Source organism: Coenobita brevimanus, chromosome 40 (genome assembly GCF_032717465.1).
Source record: "Coenobita brevimanus isolate Jiangsu-jjx chromosome 40, ASM3271746v2, whole genome shotgun sequence".
Classification (NCBI taxonomy): domain Eukaryota; kingdom Metazoa; phylum Arthropoda; class Malacostraca; order Decapoda; family Coenobitidae; genus Coenobita; species Coenobita brevimanus.
Genome location: NC_136993.1, coordinates 6,082,624 through 6,101,990, shown reverse-complemented (window position 1 = coordinate 6,101,990; position 19,367 = coordinate 6,082,624).

Genomic DNA, 19,367 nt, shown 5'->3' with positions numbered 1-19,367 from the left:
AATAACCAGCTGAATATTCAAACAATGGTGCGAATTACTAAAGCATATATACATGTCACCTGGATGGCCCCGGGATGACATGTCTATAGTACATGACACTTGGACTCGATGGGTTAACCTGCACACAATGGCAATGACAGGGAAGAGAACACAACTATAACAGCACCATTCTATCATCTCAGTCACTTCTATCACCCCAGTCACGTCATACAATGGCAATATCATTGTGTAGGTCGAGGCCTTCAGCATCCTTGTAATATGCGAAAAACATTTTACAAAATGTGATTTATGATGTTTCTATTCTTACATGACCTGGAAATACTATGCTTAGGAACAACACCTGAAAATCATATATGTCTGAAAACGTAATATTACAATTTCTTGGTTAACCCATGGATTGCGAGCCACAGCTCAGGATGAATAGCATCGTGTTGCGAGCCACAGCTCAGGCTGTGCTGGCTGTGCATCACAGCTAACTACTCCACCCCGACGCAAACTTACCTATGGCACTATGCAAAGATGGAGTGAGAGAGATTTTTTCTTTTCACCAGAGGATGCCCTGGATGTTTATCTTCAAGTTTATAATAAAGAAAAGACATTTTCTTGGTTTTTATTGTTTTTTTACTATCCCCCTATGTAAAATTATGCATGGCCCTATGCAAAGATGGAGAGAGAGATATTATTTTTTTTGTCCAGATGATGCCCTGGATGTTTATTTTCAAGTTTATAATAAACAAAAGCTAAAAAAAAAAAATTTCCTTCTTTTTTTGTGCACCATGGGGTGGGATAAAATAGGTAATTACGCAATCCACTGGTCAATAATATTCGTCCTTGACATCGGACTGAAAAGGATGGTTTTTGATTTTTTGACCATTAATGAACTCGATTCGTCTGGGCCGACAATCAGCAAATACAGAAATTTCCCTTGAAAAAAATTAGCAGGTATTTTCCTCTGAAGTTATGGAATGTAGGTGGACTGAATGCAGCAATCATACCTTACATATTAACCCTTTTGTGCACCATGACTCAATACAAGTCAAATGGTTTTAGTCTGAAGAGGAATCGATGATACACTATGATGCACTTGCAGTGGCAGTCTGAAGGGATGCGAATTAGGCAATTCTGGACAGAAATATTCACCAAAACTTATGTTTTAGCATGGAATGCGTCAATATATGTTGCATCATAGAGGGTGTCTATTTCCAGGCCAACACTCTCAAATAGTCAGCATTCTCTCAATTTTCAGTTCAAGGGGAGAGGGGGTGCACGAACGATTTTTGGCGATTTACTCAAAAGCTATTGGTCATATCAGAATCCCACCAATGCCATGTGAAAGCTTGTGAAATTCTGCATCTAGACATATGCTTAGCTCTTGCGTCATGCTGGCAAAATTTTGTGCTACAGTGTTGGGCAGTTATTTTCATTGTTGAATAGGATTCTCACTTCATTTCAGTACTTTCACAGTACTTTTACTCATTAACTTTGTGTAGTTTTATTAGCTTATCGTATAGTATAAACGACAGGGAAGATGATGGTATACAATTTCCATCATTATAGCCAATTTCTGGGGCAAATAAAATACATGGGAATGTTTTCCTTTGTGTGCGAGTCCAGTCTGCTTTCGTGGCATTTTCTCTGATCATGTCACACACGCTTACAGAAAACTTACGGTGCACGAGGGGGTTAAGAACATGAGCTGAAATTAATGTAACACTGTCATAACAGATTAAAGGATTTACACCTACAAATGAATGTGTTTTGTCATATCATAGTAGCAAAGATGTAAGTAGCCTGCAAGTATGCATTACATAAATGAGGCACAAAGGCAAATAATTTGTTGCTGGGATTACAGATACAGCAATGAATCAATGACAGTTATTTGTAAATGTATACAGTATAGATGATACATGAAAGACAGGTGAAGTATTAAATATAATGGTATTAATGGACATTAATATAAATGTTACTTGGTGTAACATTCACTTTACGTTGATGACAAGCAGTGTTAACAGGCAGGTAAAATACGTCATTCTTAATATATGTACAATATTTAATTTGGCAAACATTTATATACCTGGTACTTCAAGTCCTGGGACGTTACAATTTCATAGAATGCTCATATCTGGTTACTGGGACTACTTCTTTCAGTATAGAACATTTTGTTTTGATTGCTGGACAGTCGACACGAAGCAGACTGTAGCACCAGTCGAGCAGGGTGGTACTTCTAAGGTGAATGGAAGCTGATGACAGGGAGAATTGGAGCTCCCATTTCATCATCCCTCAGGACTAGTTCCTGACCATCCCCTTTTGCCGAACCTTTTCACTGTTTCAGTAACACAGAGAGTAGGCCACCATAATCTCCAGTAAAAGTTTCTCTAACTGTCGTCACTAAACTACATGTGCATTACACACTACATGCCAAATTTTTTATCAAAATTGTCTTTCATTTTTACATTTATTTTGTTTAACTACTGGATGAACAGTGTTTCTGCCCAGGAATGTGGAATTCCAGACACCTTTTCTCCAGGCAGTAAAAGCCGGCTGTCTTGGCGCCAGTAGTTTCCTGAAATCCACCCCCTCCTGTGCTCTCGGTATGCCTGTTCATCCAGTAGTGCTTGTGCAGACGTAGGAATAGAGAGTATTGGGATTATAATTTTCTTATTGTTGGTCTTCATTCAAACATACGAAGTACTATAAACTATTTCTTTAACTTATTTGTTATTCATGAGTAGTTGTAGATTTGGCACTGTATGATATGCTCAATGACCAAGGTGATGATTGCAAAATTATACACTGTGTGGAGTTCAGTCTCACCTCCGAGCTCTGACCTGACCTGACCTGCCTGTCATCATGGGTCTGCCTACCTTTGTATTTGTGGTGCCTTGTGTAACTCTCTCTGTTTGATAAGTATAACTTGTTATCTTAGTAAACAGGTAAGGGTGTAAATGTATAAAATGTAATTTATATGTAAATAATATCTATGATTTTATATTTTTCTTTTGAATTTATGAAAGCCTAAGCTATTAATTTGACTGCTGGTAACCAAAAGAAAACTGAATTAAACCAATGACGTGAGTGAAGATCTTCCTGGTTGTTGTATAGTTTTAGGGTTTCATTGAAGAATAATTTTAACCCCTCCAGTATATTATTTTTGGTAGCTTCCATTCTTGTAGTGAATGTAGTAATTCTAGTTTTGTTGCCTTTTGATGGGAGTTGTCTCATTATTATTTAATGTTACGGGTTTGAACCCTAACTGTAACATTAAGTGGGGAAACCCGTCCGGGATACATTGCCTTTATACAGCAGCTAAGTACTGACGTCATTGGTCGATAATTGTGCGAACGTAATCGTGGCAAATCAGGACATTGGTATTTGCGTGGCGTGAGATTTCTGATTTTGTGCTCTCTCTAACTCTTCCCTCTTTTTGCTAATTCCTTTAGACCTGAATTAAGTTCCGCTAATATGGAATTTAACATTGATGAATTTGTTGAGAAACCGTGTTTAAGCACTTTGGCTGTTTCTCAGATTAAGAAAACTGACTGGATGGCGTTAGCAGCCATATATGAAGTTCCTCATAAATCCAGCATGACTAAAAGCGGGAGATAAAGAAGAGTGTGATCGATAGAATGAGTAAAAAATGAGTTGCTACATCTTGGAAGCATATAGTCTGTGTTATGGGTGACGGAGGTAGTGCATCTTTACTTATGATTAAAAAAAGTTGGAACTTGAGGATAGAGAGAAAACGAAGAGAGCATGAAAAGGAAATGAAAACTCAAGAGCGCTTATACATGAACTTCAAGTGTTAAAACTAAAGAATGAAGAAGGTATGAAAAAGACAGAGAAAGCTAATGCAAAGGAATCTATCTCTGATCTTGGAAACTCTTTAAAATTTGTGCCCGGATTTGATGAGACTGATGTGGAGAATTTCTTCAATCTATCTTTGAGCGTGTGGCAAACCAACTTAAATGGCCAAAAGACCAATGGAGTTTTTGCTCAAACAGCTTTTGTAGGTAAGGCTAAGATGATTTACTCTTAATTTGCCTAGTGATGAGTTGACTTATGATCATCTAAAAAAGACCATCTTGGAAGCATAAGTGATCAAGTTCCCGAGACCCATAGACAGTATTTCCGTAATCTGAAGAAGGGGAGAGAAACAAACATATCTAGAATTTGAACAAAGAAAAAGAAAGGATTTTCAGTGCTTGGTTGAGGGGCTAGTAAAGTAACAACTTTTGAGCAACTCTGTCAGCTGATTTTGCTTGAAGAAATTCTCCGCAAAGTTCCATATTCCTGGAAATTATACCTACAGGAGAGAAGTTACTACTGTAAACAAGGCAGCCACCTTAGCTGAAAATTATAGGTTGACTCATGGTGACTCGTATGTCAGGCAGAAACAGAAGGGGACAGACCTTGCAGGCAGTTCCCGAGGCGGGTGGTGGAACTCTAATAACAAGCGGTGGGAATGGTTCTGGTGGCTTCCAGCCATCGATTAGGTTAACTTATGGGAATACTGTAACTAGGAAAAGACTAGAACCAGGTAAAATCCCAAACTCGTCCACATCCACTTTGATTTGTGCTTACTGTAAACACCCCAGTCATCACATTAGGGACTGTCCTAAGCTTAAAAGTAAAGAAAAACGCTCTTGAACAAGCTCTTTGGCTAGCACTAGCATTTTCTTTCATTTGACTACTAGTGAACCATCTAATTCTGTTCCAAAGCAAAATTTTGAACAGTCGTTCTGAGTGACTGTCCTAATAACCCCAACACGGACTCGAGGGCAGTGGAACTTCGGCTTGTAATGACCCTCCCTAGATGTTTCTGTTTGAATCAGTTTCCGACCCTTTGCTGCGTTCTTTGCAGGAACAGTTTCTTCTTCTGACACCTCCACTAAATATCCATTCAAGGTACTTAGAGACACAGGAGCCTCCTCATAGCCTCATGTTAAAAGGTCTGATGCCTGATTTGGAAGGGACTGTTATTTGGCCCAGAGTGTTCTGATTCAGGGAGTTCAGTGGGTGTATTGCTGTTTCCTCTGGCTAGGTTTCATTTGAATACTGAATTAGCTAGTGGTTACTTCACTGTAGGAGTTAAAGAGTCTCTGCCTGTAAAGGGATGAGAACTTTTAATAGGGAATGATCATTGCAGGTGGGAGAAAGTTGTACCTGACCCCTATTGTAGCTTTGAAGCTCCCTCACAATGTAATAACACAGAGCAACTGGAAAAAGAGTATCCTCACTTATTCCCTTCGTGTGTAGTGACAAGGAACACTGCCCAGCTCAACAGAGGTGACAGTAAAGATAAAGCACTGATTCTGTGGATGTTGACCTCTCCCACCTATTTCCTGATAATGACCCTTCTCAGGTGTTAACTTCTCCAGAGCACCTTTAGTAATGCTGTACCAATTGATTCAAACACTCTTAAAGACGCTCAGGCAATAAGACTCTCGAGTTAATACAGTTCTTTGATAAGACTGTAGAGGATTCGGAGATAGTGAACTCTCCTATTTGCTTTTATACGAAGAACGGTATCCCTAATGAGAAATACAAGACCTCCCAATGTACCAGCCAATGAAACCTGGCAAGAATGCCATCAGGGTGGTGATACCTAGAAAGTTCAGATCTCTTGTCATGTCAATAGCTCATGACCTCAGTGGTGGACACTTAGGCATTAAATAAAACTTACAGTAGAATCTCCAAAGACTTCTTCTGGCCTAAAATGAAGCAGTCTGTTGCCTACTACTGTAAGACATGCCATGGAAGTGCCAAATGGCTGGAAAACCAAATCAGCCAATAAAGCCTGCACCATTAAATCCTATTCCAGTGACTGAGGAACCTTTCAGTAAAAGTGATAATTGATTGTGTTGGTCCTTTGCCTAAAACAACTGCAGTGGAAATGATGCTACTTAAGCAATAGTTATGTGTTCAACATCCAGATATCCAGAGGTTTTTCCACTTGGAGAGAATAACTTCTCAGAACATAGTGAAAGCCCTTGGTAAATTCTTCACTCAGTATGGAATTCCTCGTGTTGTCCAATCTGACTTGGGTAGTAACTTCACTTCTAATCTCTTCAAACAAACTATGGATGAGCTGGGAGTGCGCCAGTACCATTCCACATGCCTGTAGACCAGAGTCCTGCTGTGCATTAGAGAGACTGCATCAAACTCTGAAATCAATGTTGACTAAGTATTGTGAGGAGAATAATGCAGACTGGGATGAAGGCATTCATTTCTGTGTTGTATGCTGTAAGGAGTAGTGTACAAGCTTCCCTTGGTTTTACACCTTTTGAGTTAGTGTATGGTCATGAGGTTAGAGGTCCTCTGAAAGTCCTGAAAAAGGAATCTTGGTTAGATGAACCCTCTAATAAAGCCTCTCCTTACCTATGTACAACTAGTTTAAACAGAGATTAAAATCTGCCTGTAGATCATGCTATGAAAAACTTAAGGGATTCTCAAGTAAAAATGAAAGACAATTTTGATAAAAAAGCTGTTGTAAGAGAGTTTAATACAGGTGATCTTGTGTTAGCATTTCTGCCAATCACTAATAAACCTATACAAAGTAAGTTTCATTGGTCCTTATGTGATTCAACGGAAGATCGGTGATGTAAAATTATGTCCTTAAAAACTTTCCTGATAGAAGAAAGGCAGAGAGACTGATACATGTGAACTTGATCAAGCCATATTTTATAAGAGGGCCTGACAATGAGACCCCTGTCCTGAACTTGGGTGTATCAGAAACTATTAATGCAGATGAACAGGATGATATTTCGTTGGTTTCGGACCCTAAATTACAAAACTCTGATTTCTTGGCTAACCCTCATCTGAAATTCCAGCATTTGCCGCCTGACCACAGTGGTGACTTGGAACGCCTGTTAACTGAGTTTTCGCAGCTGTTTGGTGATGTCCCTCATGCCAGTGCACCCTGGTTGAGCATGACGTAGTGTTGGTCATCGAGGGTGCTCGGCCAATAAAGCAGCATCCTTACCGTGCCAGTCCATGGAAGCGGGAGGCCCTGAGGAAAGAGGTACAAGTTCTTGATGGACCATGGCCTGGTGGAGATGAGTGATGCAAGAGGGAGTGGGCTTCTGCCATGCCTGTTGGTGGACAAGCCGGAAGGACTGCTTCTTCGGCATGTGTACTGACTATCGCCAGGTGAACCAACTGACCTGTCAGGACCGTTATCCTCTCCCTCGAATAGATGACCTGATCGACCAACTGGGAGAAGCAAAATTCATCACAAAGATTGACTTATTGCGTGGATACTACCAGGTGCGGCTGACTGAGCGAGCCAAACGGATCTCTGCATTTGTTACCCCTGACGGTTTATACCAATACACTGTCATGCCTTTTGAGTATGATCAACGCCCCAGCGACCTTCCAACGACTGATTCATAGGGTAACCGGAGGGACTAGTCGGAGTGCAATCTTACTTGGACGATCTGATTGTATACAGTAAATCCCTGGGATGATCATCGTCTTCAACTGCGCGCCCTTTTCTTACAACTTGGCTGACGCACGGCTAACAATAAACTTGGCCAAGAGCGAGTTTGGGCACGCCAAGGTGATATTCCTTAGGGGTCATGTTGTTGGGCAAGGTGAAGTGAGCCCAGTAACCGCAAAAGTGGAGGCCATTACATCACTGCCTGTGCCTCACGATCGAAAGGCATTGATGCGCTTCCTAGGCATGGCTGGGTACTTCATAGGCGGTTTGTGCCCAATTTTGCTGATCTCTCTGGCTCCTTTAACCGACCTTGTCAGTCCCAAGACAAAATTTGCTGTGTGGACCCAGGAGTGCCAAGACTCTTTGTTAAAATCAAAGCTCTTCTCACCAACGCACCCATATTGAGATCTCCGCAATTCAATAAGCCATTTGTCATGCAAAGTAGACGCTAGTGATGTGGGAGCAGGGGCAGTGTTATTACAGTTTAGTGATGATAATGTGCTACATCCTGTTTGTTATGCATCCATTAAGTTCAAAACATTCAAAAAGCATTACAGTACGATAGAGAAAGAATGCTATGCCATGTTGTTTGCTATTGAAAGGTTCAGTGTGTACTTTGAATGGTTCTACTTTTCCTATTGATGTGTTCACTGATCATAACCCCCTATATCTGTTTCTGCATAAAATGAAAAACTCTAACCAACGTCTCATGAGATGGACTCTGGCATTGCAACCATATAAACTGAACATTTTTCATATCCAAAGGGAAGAATAATGTAATTGCTGACATGTTATCCTAGGACTTAAATTGATTTATAACGTTTCTTATAAATCTCTTCTTTGATGGGGGAGGTGTTATGTATTACATATTTATTTTAACTACTGGATGAACAGTGTTTCTGCCCAGGAATGTGGAATTCCAGACACCTTTTCTCCAGGCAGTAAAAGCCGGCTGTCTTGGCGCCAGTCGTTTCGAGTCACCCCCCCCTCCTGTGCTCTCGTATGCCTGTTCATCCAGTAGTGCTGGCAGACGGCCAGGAATAGATATATTGGGATTATAATTTTCTTATTGTTGGTCTTCATTCAAACATAATGAAGTACTATAAACTATTTCTTTAACTTATTTGTTATTCATGAGTAGTTGTAGATTTGGCACTGTATGATATGCTCAATGACCAAGGTGATGACGGCAAATTATACACTTGTGAGTTCAGTTCACCTCCGAGCTCTGACCTGACCTGACCTGCCTGTCATCATGGGTCTGCCTACCTTGTATTTGTGGTGCCTTGTGTAACTCTCTCTGTTTGATAAGTATAATCTGTTATCTTGTATGAGTAAGGGTGTAAATGTATAAAATGTAATTTATATGTAAATAATATCTATGATTTTATATTTTCTTTGAATTTATGAAAGCCTAAGCTATTAATTTGACTGCTGGTACCAAAAGAAAACTGAATTAAACCAATGACGTGATGAAGATCTTCCTGGTTGTTGTATAGTTTTAGGGTTTCATTGAAGAATAATTTTAACCCTCCAGTATATTATTTTTGGTAACTTCCATTCTTGTAGTAATGTAGTAATTCTAGTTTTGTTGCCTTTTGATGGGAGTTGTTCATTATTATTTAATGTTACGGGTTTGAACCCTAATCCGTAACAGTAGGCCACCATAATCTCCAGTAAAAGTTTCTCTAACTGTCGTCACCAAACTACATGTGCATTACACACTACACGTCCTATTAAAAATTAACGAAAAATGGCATCTTTTAACCAAGCCTTGGAGTCCCTGGGTGGGGGGCATAAAGGCCCCCACCATCAGCCCCTTTCCCGATGACGGCACAGCGAGATGCCTGGAACCACTGTTTGACTCACTTCTTCATCTCTGCAACATTTGCAGCCTTTCCTCTAACTTTCTGTTGAGCACCACCTCTCCTTCCCTAAACCTCACCTTCTTTTCCTAAATGAGACAGCTCTCTGAGGTAACTGATAACAAACCCTTCTCTGTATCCTCCTACTTTCTCTATATTCATTTCAAAGCCAAAGGTGGCTGTTGCATATATGAATGCAACAACTTATCTTGTTCTTGTGTTCCTGAACTTGATTCTTCTGAATTCTCTACTTACTGGCTTCAGCTTTCCTGTTATTCTCTGACTAAATATATCTAAGTTATTTACTTATCCCCTAATTCTACTATGAAATATTCTTTGACTCTCTAAATTCAACTATAGAACACATCCTATCCACTTCTCCTTTCTCTGAAATTTCCATTATAGGAGATTTCATTGTTCACCATCACCTTTGGCTCTCCTTTCCTTTCACTGATCCACCTGGTGAACAAACCTACATCGTTTCTAACCTTAATGATCTAGAGCAGCTTGTACAGCACCCTACCTGTATCTCTGACCTCTTCCTTAGAACTAATCGATCTGCTTATGCAGTAAATCTTTCGTCTCCATTGGGCTTCTCCAATGACTACCTTATTACCCTAACCTGTCCTATTGATCCAGTACTGTCTGTGGGCCCTTCAAAGAAATGTCAGTTGTGGTACTTTAGGGCTTCTGATTGGGAGGCCCTCAGGCTGTACTTCTTTGATATTCCCTGGAATGATTATTGCTTCCATGACTGGGAGCCAATTGAGTGTGCATGTCCATTACGGAAGTTATTCTCTCGGACATGGAAGCATACATTCCTTTCTCATATCCTTTGACTAATGCAAAAAAAAAAAACTTAGTCTAATCACGCTTGTTCTAATGCTGTCCATAACAAGGACTACAAAATGTACCGGAGCCAACCCACTCTTGAATCTCAACTTTTTTTTTGTTTGTTTCTGCCCAGAATAGTGCTAAGTCTGTTCTTTGCTCCGCAAAAAATAATTTCATCCGCACTAAATGCTCTAAACTCTTCAACTTGAATTCTTCCCACTCCTTCTGGCAACTTGCCAAAAACGTTTCTAATAACTTTTACTCATCATCCTTCCCTCCACTTTTCCATTCTGATGGCTCTATAGCTATTTCTTCTACTGATAAAGCAGAACTCTTTGCTCAGACTTTCTCCTGCCATTCAACCTTAGATGATTCCGGTGCTGTACCTCCATCTCTTCCCCCCTCTGACTTCCTCATGGCTGACATAAAACTTTCTTCAGTTGAAGTATATTCTGCCATCACTGGACTCAATATTAACAACGCATATGGGCCTGATGGGGTCCCTCCTGCTGTCTTCAAGAACAGTGCTTCTGTTCATACACTCTGCCTAGGTAAACTCTTTAGTCTTTTTCAATTTGCACCCTTCCTTTATACTTGAAGGCTGCTCTCATTCAGCCTGTCCCAAAGAAGGGTGATCATTCCCAGCCCTCAAACTATCGCCCAATGGCTTTAACAATATATATTTCAAAAGTTTTGAGTCTATTCTTAACAAAAAACAATTAAAACATCTTTCCTACAATAACCTTCTTTCTGATCGTCTGTGTGGCTTCCACCAGGGATGGTCCACTGGTAATTTTTTCACCTACCTTTCCAACTCCTGGTCATCCTCCTTTCGGGACTTTGGCGAAAGCTTTTCCATTGCACTTGACATCTCAAATGCTTTCGATCGAGTTAGGCATAAATCTTTAATTTCCAAAGTGCCATCTTTCAGTTTCTATTCTTCTATCTGTGCCTTCTTCTCTAGCATCCACTCTGGTCATTCTGTAGCTGCTATTGTAGACGGCCACTGTTCTTCTCCTAGAGTTGTCAACAGTGGTGTTCCTCAGGGCCCTGTACTATCACCAACTCTCTTCCTTTTACTTATCAATGACCATCTAAGCTGTACATCTAACCCTATCCATTCATTCGTTGATGACTCCACCCTTCACCTTTCCATTCACTTCCACAGTGTCCAACTCACAGCAGTTGCTTCAACAAACAAAGGATGAGGTTATGGCACACTTAAGGTTTGACTTGGTTGATATCTCTGATTGGGATAAAAGTAACCTTGTTGTTATTTATGCATAAAAAACTCCGTTCCTTCATTTATCAACGTGACAAAATCATTTGCAGAAGTACACTCTAATTTTTAATAATATCCAGCTCAATCCTGCATCATCTTTAAACATACTTGGGGTGTCATTCTCTCGGGATTTATATAGGAAAGAACATAATTATTACCTCACCTGTAAAATCTGCTTCCAAGAGATTGGGTGTGCTCTGCTGGCTCCGTACCTTCTTTACCTGTGCACAGTTGTTGACTTTATATATGGGATTTATTCTCCCCTGTGTAGAGAACAACTCTCATGTGTGAAGAGGCTCCCCCCACACACCCACACACACCTCTTTTCAACAGGGTGGAGTCAAAGGCTTTTCTTCTCTTTAACTCTCCTTCTCTTAGTGGCTCCCTCCAACCTCTCTCTCTTTTCCTCACTGTTGCATCTCTCTTTTTTATTGCTACTTCAATGGTCACTGGTCCTCTGAACTGTTTGCTTGCATCCCTTCACCACTACGGCGGGCACGTAGCACCCGTCTGGCAATAAACTCTCACCCCTATATTGTCCAGCTCACAAATGCAATAGTTACCCGTTACTCCCAGTCCTTCATGTATGCAATAGGTCAACTCTGGAACTGTCTCCCTCTGTCTGTTTTTCCTACTGCCTACGACCTCAAGCCTCAATCGCAGTGTGTCCAGGCATCTCGAAATCTATGGATCTTGAAATTGGTTCTCTATTATCTTGTTTTTGTTTTCTTTTGGGGGGAGCATTTTGCAGGACCCTGGGCTACGGTTCCTTTTTCCTTGCATAAAAAAAAAAATAGTTTGGCAGCAGGTGTACTGTTTTGGGGCTGTCACGTTGCTCATATCGTTACTTTGACAGTGTCTTGAAACAGACAACTCTGTAATCAGTATGTAGTGGACGGTTAGGAACTACGTTATAGCTAATGGATATGTCTTAGTTGCTTTGTTTTTTATTATACTGTAGGTTGCAGATGAATGTATACTTCCACAAATCATTATTAATTTTGAAGTATATAATAGATACGTCAAATGTAGGTTTTAATACTTTTGTATTATGGTGCATTCTGCATCTGTCATGTGTGTGGCGGGGAACGGGGGATGTGAGGTGTAACTTGCGAGTGTGTCATGGGTGTGTTTGTGTATGCGCGTGCGTGCATGTGTGTGTGTGGGGGGGAGGGAGTACGATAGCGTTGTCACGGTAGCCAACTCGGCATGGTGACAGTTTACAGGTATATTCAATATTCATGTCCACGTAATTGCTGAGTCTAGCACTCTATCATAAATATCTAGGCCTGCATATCATGGTGATATCTGATAACTTTAACTGTAAATAAAGATTGCAAATGCAATCCTCCGTGACTCAGCCAAGTCGAGGCAGCTCCATTTGCTGTTAATGTGTATAACGTGATCACCTGCCTTTATAAATCAGTCAGAGCATGATTATGTCTGTGTAGAAGCATGACAGATATTGGCGTTTCTGACCTATGTGACAGTGCTACAATTATATCATGGTGCAATACGGTTGCAACAAACAAAACCGAATAATGAATACCATTATCGTATAGTTTTCACTGATGTGTTATTCACGCTCATAGAATGCTCTACGTTAAACTTTGACTACTCGTGTATCTCATAGCCTCGGGATATTGCTCTCATTTTTGCTGACTGCCATAGTTAGACCAGATTCATAGTTCACATCTAAATGACACGTGTCGCCTGTCTCATGTGACTGCTAGCATTTTTCAGAGACATGGCGAGGTTTCTAAATACAATTAACTGGTTACTGTTTCTGTGCATCCTTCATGGATATAATGCTCAATAGTATGATATGTATCTCTGTTGTGTTCTGGTAACACGTGATACCCTGCCCAGTGCAGATCCCTAAGCAAGGCTAGGACCAAATTTCCCCCTACACACAAGCATAATGTCTATCTATCTATTTGTCTATTGCCAGACGCCATAATCCCGTAAGGGGTGGCCATTTGACTATGAGTTATTTGTTTTACGGGGAGGGGCACTAACCCTCCACCAACCTAATTGTTGACACGTAGGGAGCACGTATGGTTTGGTTATATGGTTACCATCCAGCGTTGTAAATGGTTTCTTGGCTTACAGGAAACAATTTGGCTCGTCACTCAATGTAAAGCCACCTGTAAAGAGAAGAAATAAGAAGTGACAGGAAAGATGGAAGAAATAGGAAGAGAGGAGGGCAGGCATAGACAAAGAATGATAAGGGCTAAGGAAGAAGTAGGCAGCACAACATCAAGTGAGTGGATGATGGTCGCCACCACCTGTACTGCCTAAAAAATCTCTGCACATGTTTAGCTGAGAACTTTAAACTCACGGTCTTATTCCACGCTGATGTAGGTAATACACTGAATGCATTATTGTCATATCCAACGTATTTATAACCGAGCTTATTCAACAGAGCACTGTCCAATTCACATTCTTTCGGTACTTCAGTCCCCTTTAGCCCCTCCACCTCCAACCACGCAAAGTGCCGACCCACCTCCCTTCCCTGTCATTCGCCAGTGTTTCGTATAGAGAACTCAGGTTTTGGGGTTCATTTCTTAGGGAAATTAATCCCTTATGGGCGGGCGACTTATCAGTCTTAAGGATTGGCAATGCTGTCTCACGCTGAACTGTCCGCCGCTGGACCAGTGTGCATGATTGAGTGACGGACATAGGCTCTTGCTCATTGTGTGTGTGTGTGTGTGTGTGTGTGTGTGTGTGTGTGTGTGTGTGTGTGTGTGTGTGTGTGTGTGTGTGAACAAAATAAATAGTTACTACACGATTTTAACACAACTTGGTGGCATGGGTGCCATCAGCCGAGGTGCTGACATACTGATTTTGAAGTCATTAAACAAAAAATTAAGGTCAGTGTAAGTGCTACATAAACAACAGTCAGTCAGAAATCATGGAAATGAAGCAAGTTCAAATCCTGCCTTGTCATTCAGTTTTAAGTGTCTGAACCAAACCTGTGGAAGGGTTCATGTCAGGGAAGGATGGGGAGGTTCGATTTTGAGAACAAGTCAGTGGTTATAGTCGCAGGGTTAGTTCAATTTAAACAGGTGTGATATGATATTAACCAAACATAGTGGAATGGGTGAGGATCAGGCAAGGATGAATTAATTAGTTTTTAAAAACAATAAACCGAAGACCAAGGTCTCAAGGCAGTTAAAGTGCAGCCTTTAGACTAATCAGAGGACACGAGTGTTAAACTCTGTGAAAGTACCTTTTATGGTTTTATTGTCACTTGTATATTCTTAGTTTTTAAAAGTGTTCAGAATAACTGTACTGTTTAGCTGTACGCCGTAGTTTCATTTATTATTCATGTAGTTCTTCAATATGCCTTTGGAACCACGTGCGTGAGTGGAGTCGTTAATGAAAATTCTCTGGGACATGCTTCTCCACAGTTTCTAGCATTGTGTCACAAAGTCTGGCCCAATTTACAGCAGTAATATCGGGCATTAGGCAATTGTCAAACATGTCGACAAGAAATCAGCTAGGTCCTGAGGCAGGGCATTGACATCTGTTTGCTGTATAAGCAGGCTATGAAGAATTTTTTTTACATATGTTCGAAATTACTTTTGCCTAAATGAGGCCCATATTATAGTTGCTACGCCTTGTTAAATTATAAGAAAAGTGAAAAAAGCCGTTGTTTCTCAACGACAAACCTAGTGTGTTAGATGTGGCCCCTTTGCAAATGTGTGAATTCTTATTGCACTTGCATATGCACATGTTGATTTGAAGATTGATTTTTCAAGTGTGTGCCTGTAGATTATGCAATGGAAGTGGATGTTTATAGTCTTCCCATGAGTGTATGCCATCAAAATTATGACCGGGATCGTGTCATTGAATGTGCAATCCAGTCTATATCTATTTATCTATCTATATACAAACAGGGTTTCATCTTACCCTGGTTTAGTTCTCAGTTGTTAAAATCACTGGTTCACCTAAAAATGCATGAACACTGGATATGATATCGGGACATAATAATACATGAAGGGATTATTTACAAACTGCTAGAAAATTCATTGGCTGTGTTCATTTATGTGGATGACATGGATTAAGAAATAAAGATAGAAAGTTGAGAATTTCTGGACCCGTCCAGTTTCCTTGAGTACATAACACAAATGCAAAATGTTCTGTTTTGAGGCAGGTCCTCAATCAATATAATTTTTAATCTTTTCTGGTGCTCCAGGTTTCTCCTGAGCAGCGTAAAGTCTTCGTGCATTTACTAAAGTAAACTACTGTATGATGCAATGTACCAGAATGTATATATAGTAGGTGCAGCATTGTGCTTACATAGTGCCATGGAGATTATCTTCCATGATGATCAATAAAGAGTTTTTGTTGGAGAGGAGGCTGCAGAAACCATGCAGGTCCTGCAGGTGGCTGATTAAGAGACGGGTGATGATGACAAGCCTGGTCGATGATAAAAGGTCTACCTTGAGTGTTGAGTCAGAGAAAGCTGTAAGAAACGCTGGGTCGTCACTCACCACCACCACAGTCATACAATGCGACACCTGCCGTACCTGAGATCATCACCGTAACTTAATGTAAAGGGACTACTCCATCACGAAAAAGTCAGATTACCTATCCAATGGGTTGGCTACTAATGACTGCAATTCAGTTTTTGATAAAAAAAAAAAATTATTAATGACAACATGGTTTACTCTTCCCCTTTCAACATAAAGATTGTTTGGATAATACTGTTTAAAAGAATATATGAATTGTGTAGGTGCTGGTTTTTTTTTTCAGCTATATTTAATATCTTGGAATAATAAAAAAAAAAAAAAGTAATTTCTTAGGTTGAACTTGGAAAGCATCACTTAAGACTTATTCAGCAATAATTTGTGCCAGAATCTAACTTACAACTTTCCTCTCTCTCTCTCTCTCTCTCTCTCTCTCTCTCTCTCTCTCTCTCTCATAGTATACATAATGTACCGGTACATTATATTTATATATATATATATATATATATATATATATATATATATATATATATATATATATATATATATATTGATAATTTTACGAGCTACCATACCTGAGTAATATGCATTGAAATATGCAAGATTGGTGATTTTAGCTTAAAAGTTACGAATATACCACATGTGCGACACTCTGTAGTTGTATTGTGCTTACAAACTAAATTAATGGTCTTACATAATGAACTTGTCCAACAACCGTGTAGAACTCCAACTGTGTTTTATTTCCTACCAGATCATCCCAGGGCACCTCAAGTACACACACAACATGCATCAGTTGCTGATATATCTGAAACACGAGGTATTGCAAAATGTAAAAAAGAATTAGGTGTAGAAAACACAGATAACAGAGGAATATGGTGGATAAATCTCAGTGATTGAAAAAAGGAGACTATCTTCAGTTCAAGTAATATTTCTCAGAATCAGCACACTGATGATATTAATATTTCATTAAAATGGTATGAGAACAAAACAATGCTTATGATCTTACTATCGATGAAGATATGAACGTCTCTTGCCTGGTAGTTATAATGCAGACAGGACATGCAGGAGACGTTTTAGTAGAATGAACAACATCTTTTACCACGCTTGTCAGTGTTTCACTCCTATGATTACCTAAGGAAAAGAAATTTATTGATAAGTTGTGACAGCTTTCTTCTGCTTGCACTGTTTCATATTCTTCGTAACAATCATGTACTTTTCAAAAAATTACTTACGTGAAACGACTGACAGTTTGGCCTCACTAACTCTCAGCAGGAGTACTACCAGCAAGAGGGGATGGATTTCCATTATTACTGCATATATCTGCATGAAAAATTTAATAATCATTGTTAACAGAGTCAGGTTATTCCACAGTTTACAGTCTATGTCATCAGCAAATGTCCTGGACCCATTAACCCTACACACTGGTTGACGCGCTATAGCCTACCGTCACGATTTGGGGCACGGAGTGCTGCCAGTTGATGGGATTAGCCACAAGCGTCTTCCTGCCACCCTTTGAACCCGCGACCATTTTCTGTGACAACCATAGGGTATGTATTTACCCAAGGTACCCCACAGACGCACGGCTCAGTCTGTACATGGCTCTGGTAGAGTGTAGAGTGATTTTTTTTGTGTGTGTGTGTCCGACTCTGGGCATAGGCTTCACAGCCTGCTATCAAGGCTCAGCAGTCCTCCTACATGTATACCATGCACCTCTACATGTCACCACTTCGGCGCTAACACCCACCGTCCATATTGAATACATGCTAGGGCTGTCTCAAACAGGACTGGTGTATTGGTATTAGCGGGGGTATTTTTACGACATGTCGGCGGGGCTTCTGGTAGATCAGTAAAGCCTGATTTAATGTAATTCAAATCCTTAAACTGTCCCCTGCCCCAGCGGGGATTTGAACCTCGGTCCCTTGGGACTGTAGCCCACCTCTCTACCGATTGAGCCACCGCCTCCCCCAATGTCGTTCTTATCCTCCTTGTCTGATTCCATTCCCCCCCATGCACGGGTCCAATTACATCATCAACCTCCACGAAAGTTCTGCCCTTACCACAGGGAAAAGGGCTCAGTGATTGAGCAGGTGTGTGGGAAATTGTAAATAGTAAACAGATGTGCACAAATGTGTGTCTTTTTATATACATAAATGAAATGAAAGATATAAGCTATATCTAGTAAGTGTTATGAAATATGTTTTATAATAAGTTTTACAAGTGCATTGCAATAAGTGTTACTGTTTATGGTTATTTGTGAAACGATGATCGGAAATACCTTGAGTAACCCTATCCTGTAATATGAAAGAAAACAAAGTGCATGGGAGAAAAAGAAAATGACCTGGTTGGCTGTAACTAAATTTTTTCCCTCGTTGCTCAGATAATAATGGTCAAAATGTGAGCATAAGCATACTTGTCATGTGAAGTACAAAATGTGTAAGTTGTGTATAACATTAATAATATTTTGACAATGCCCCTGATTAGTACAAACTATAGTCTGACAAATCTAAACATAGGGTTTTGGTGGAGTCTGCCTCTGCCTACACTATTGCCATGTTTCCTAACCCTACGATGTATAACGCCTGTGGTTTGTGTAGTAGGAATGATACATAAACATAACTCATACTAATATATCTGTAATGAAAGTGCTGACATGTATCAAGGAAGAATAAAACTATTCTGCATACTATATTATACGATAAAAGAGAAACGTGGCATAAAAATTTGGCAGTGTTGCTCTAAAAATATTCTAATTATTATTTACTTCCCCAACACTTCTAACATTGCTAATTAATTTAGCAAGTATAATTGCAAGAAAATTTGAAGGGATAAAAGTGGGAAGAGGCGATCCTTTCATAATTAAAATAAATATATCAAACAGCTCTGGGGTGGCAGCACTTACGCGACACGTGTTTGTGTGTACGCTATGGGAGGTCACCAACCCCCTACAGTTCATTCATCATCCATAGCCACTTGCGTACAGTCATGGCGGCCCTACAGCGCTCACACCTTCATAGTCAAGCTAAAGAAGTCATATTTAACGTGAGCGAATTTTGCATAAAGGAGAAGCAGTATGGGGCACCTTTATGTGATCTTTCAAGGGCATTGCATCGAGCAGCTGCAGCAACAAATGTTTCTGTAGGAACGATAGAGAAAATACGGAAAGAAGCAAAAAATGATGAAGAAATTACCTCTCCAAAGTTTAACTCTCCCAAGAAAAGAAAGCGTCAAACTCCTGTTGCTGACTTTTTTGATGAGTTTAATGAAAGTGTGTTACGCAGGACTATATTAAGCCATTATGAAAGACAAGAAAGTTCTATACACAGTATAATACAAGTTGATACATATGGTGGAGAATAGTGACAGAGAGGTAAATGGTTTAAAAGTTGTGGGGACACTTAGGTTAAAAATAGATCAATTAAGGGATTTAGGAACGAAGGCAGTGGGAAGGATTAAGACAGATGGGATTGTAAGAT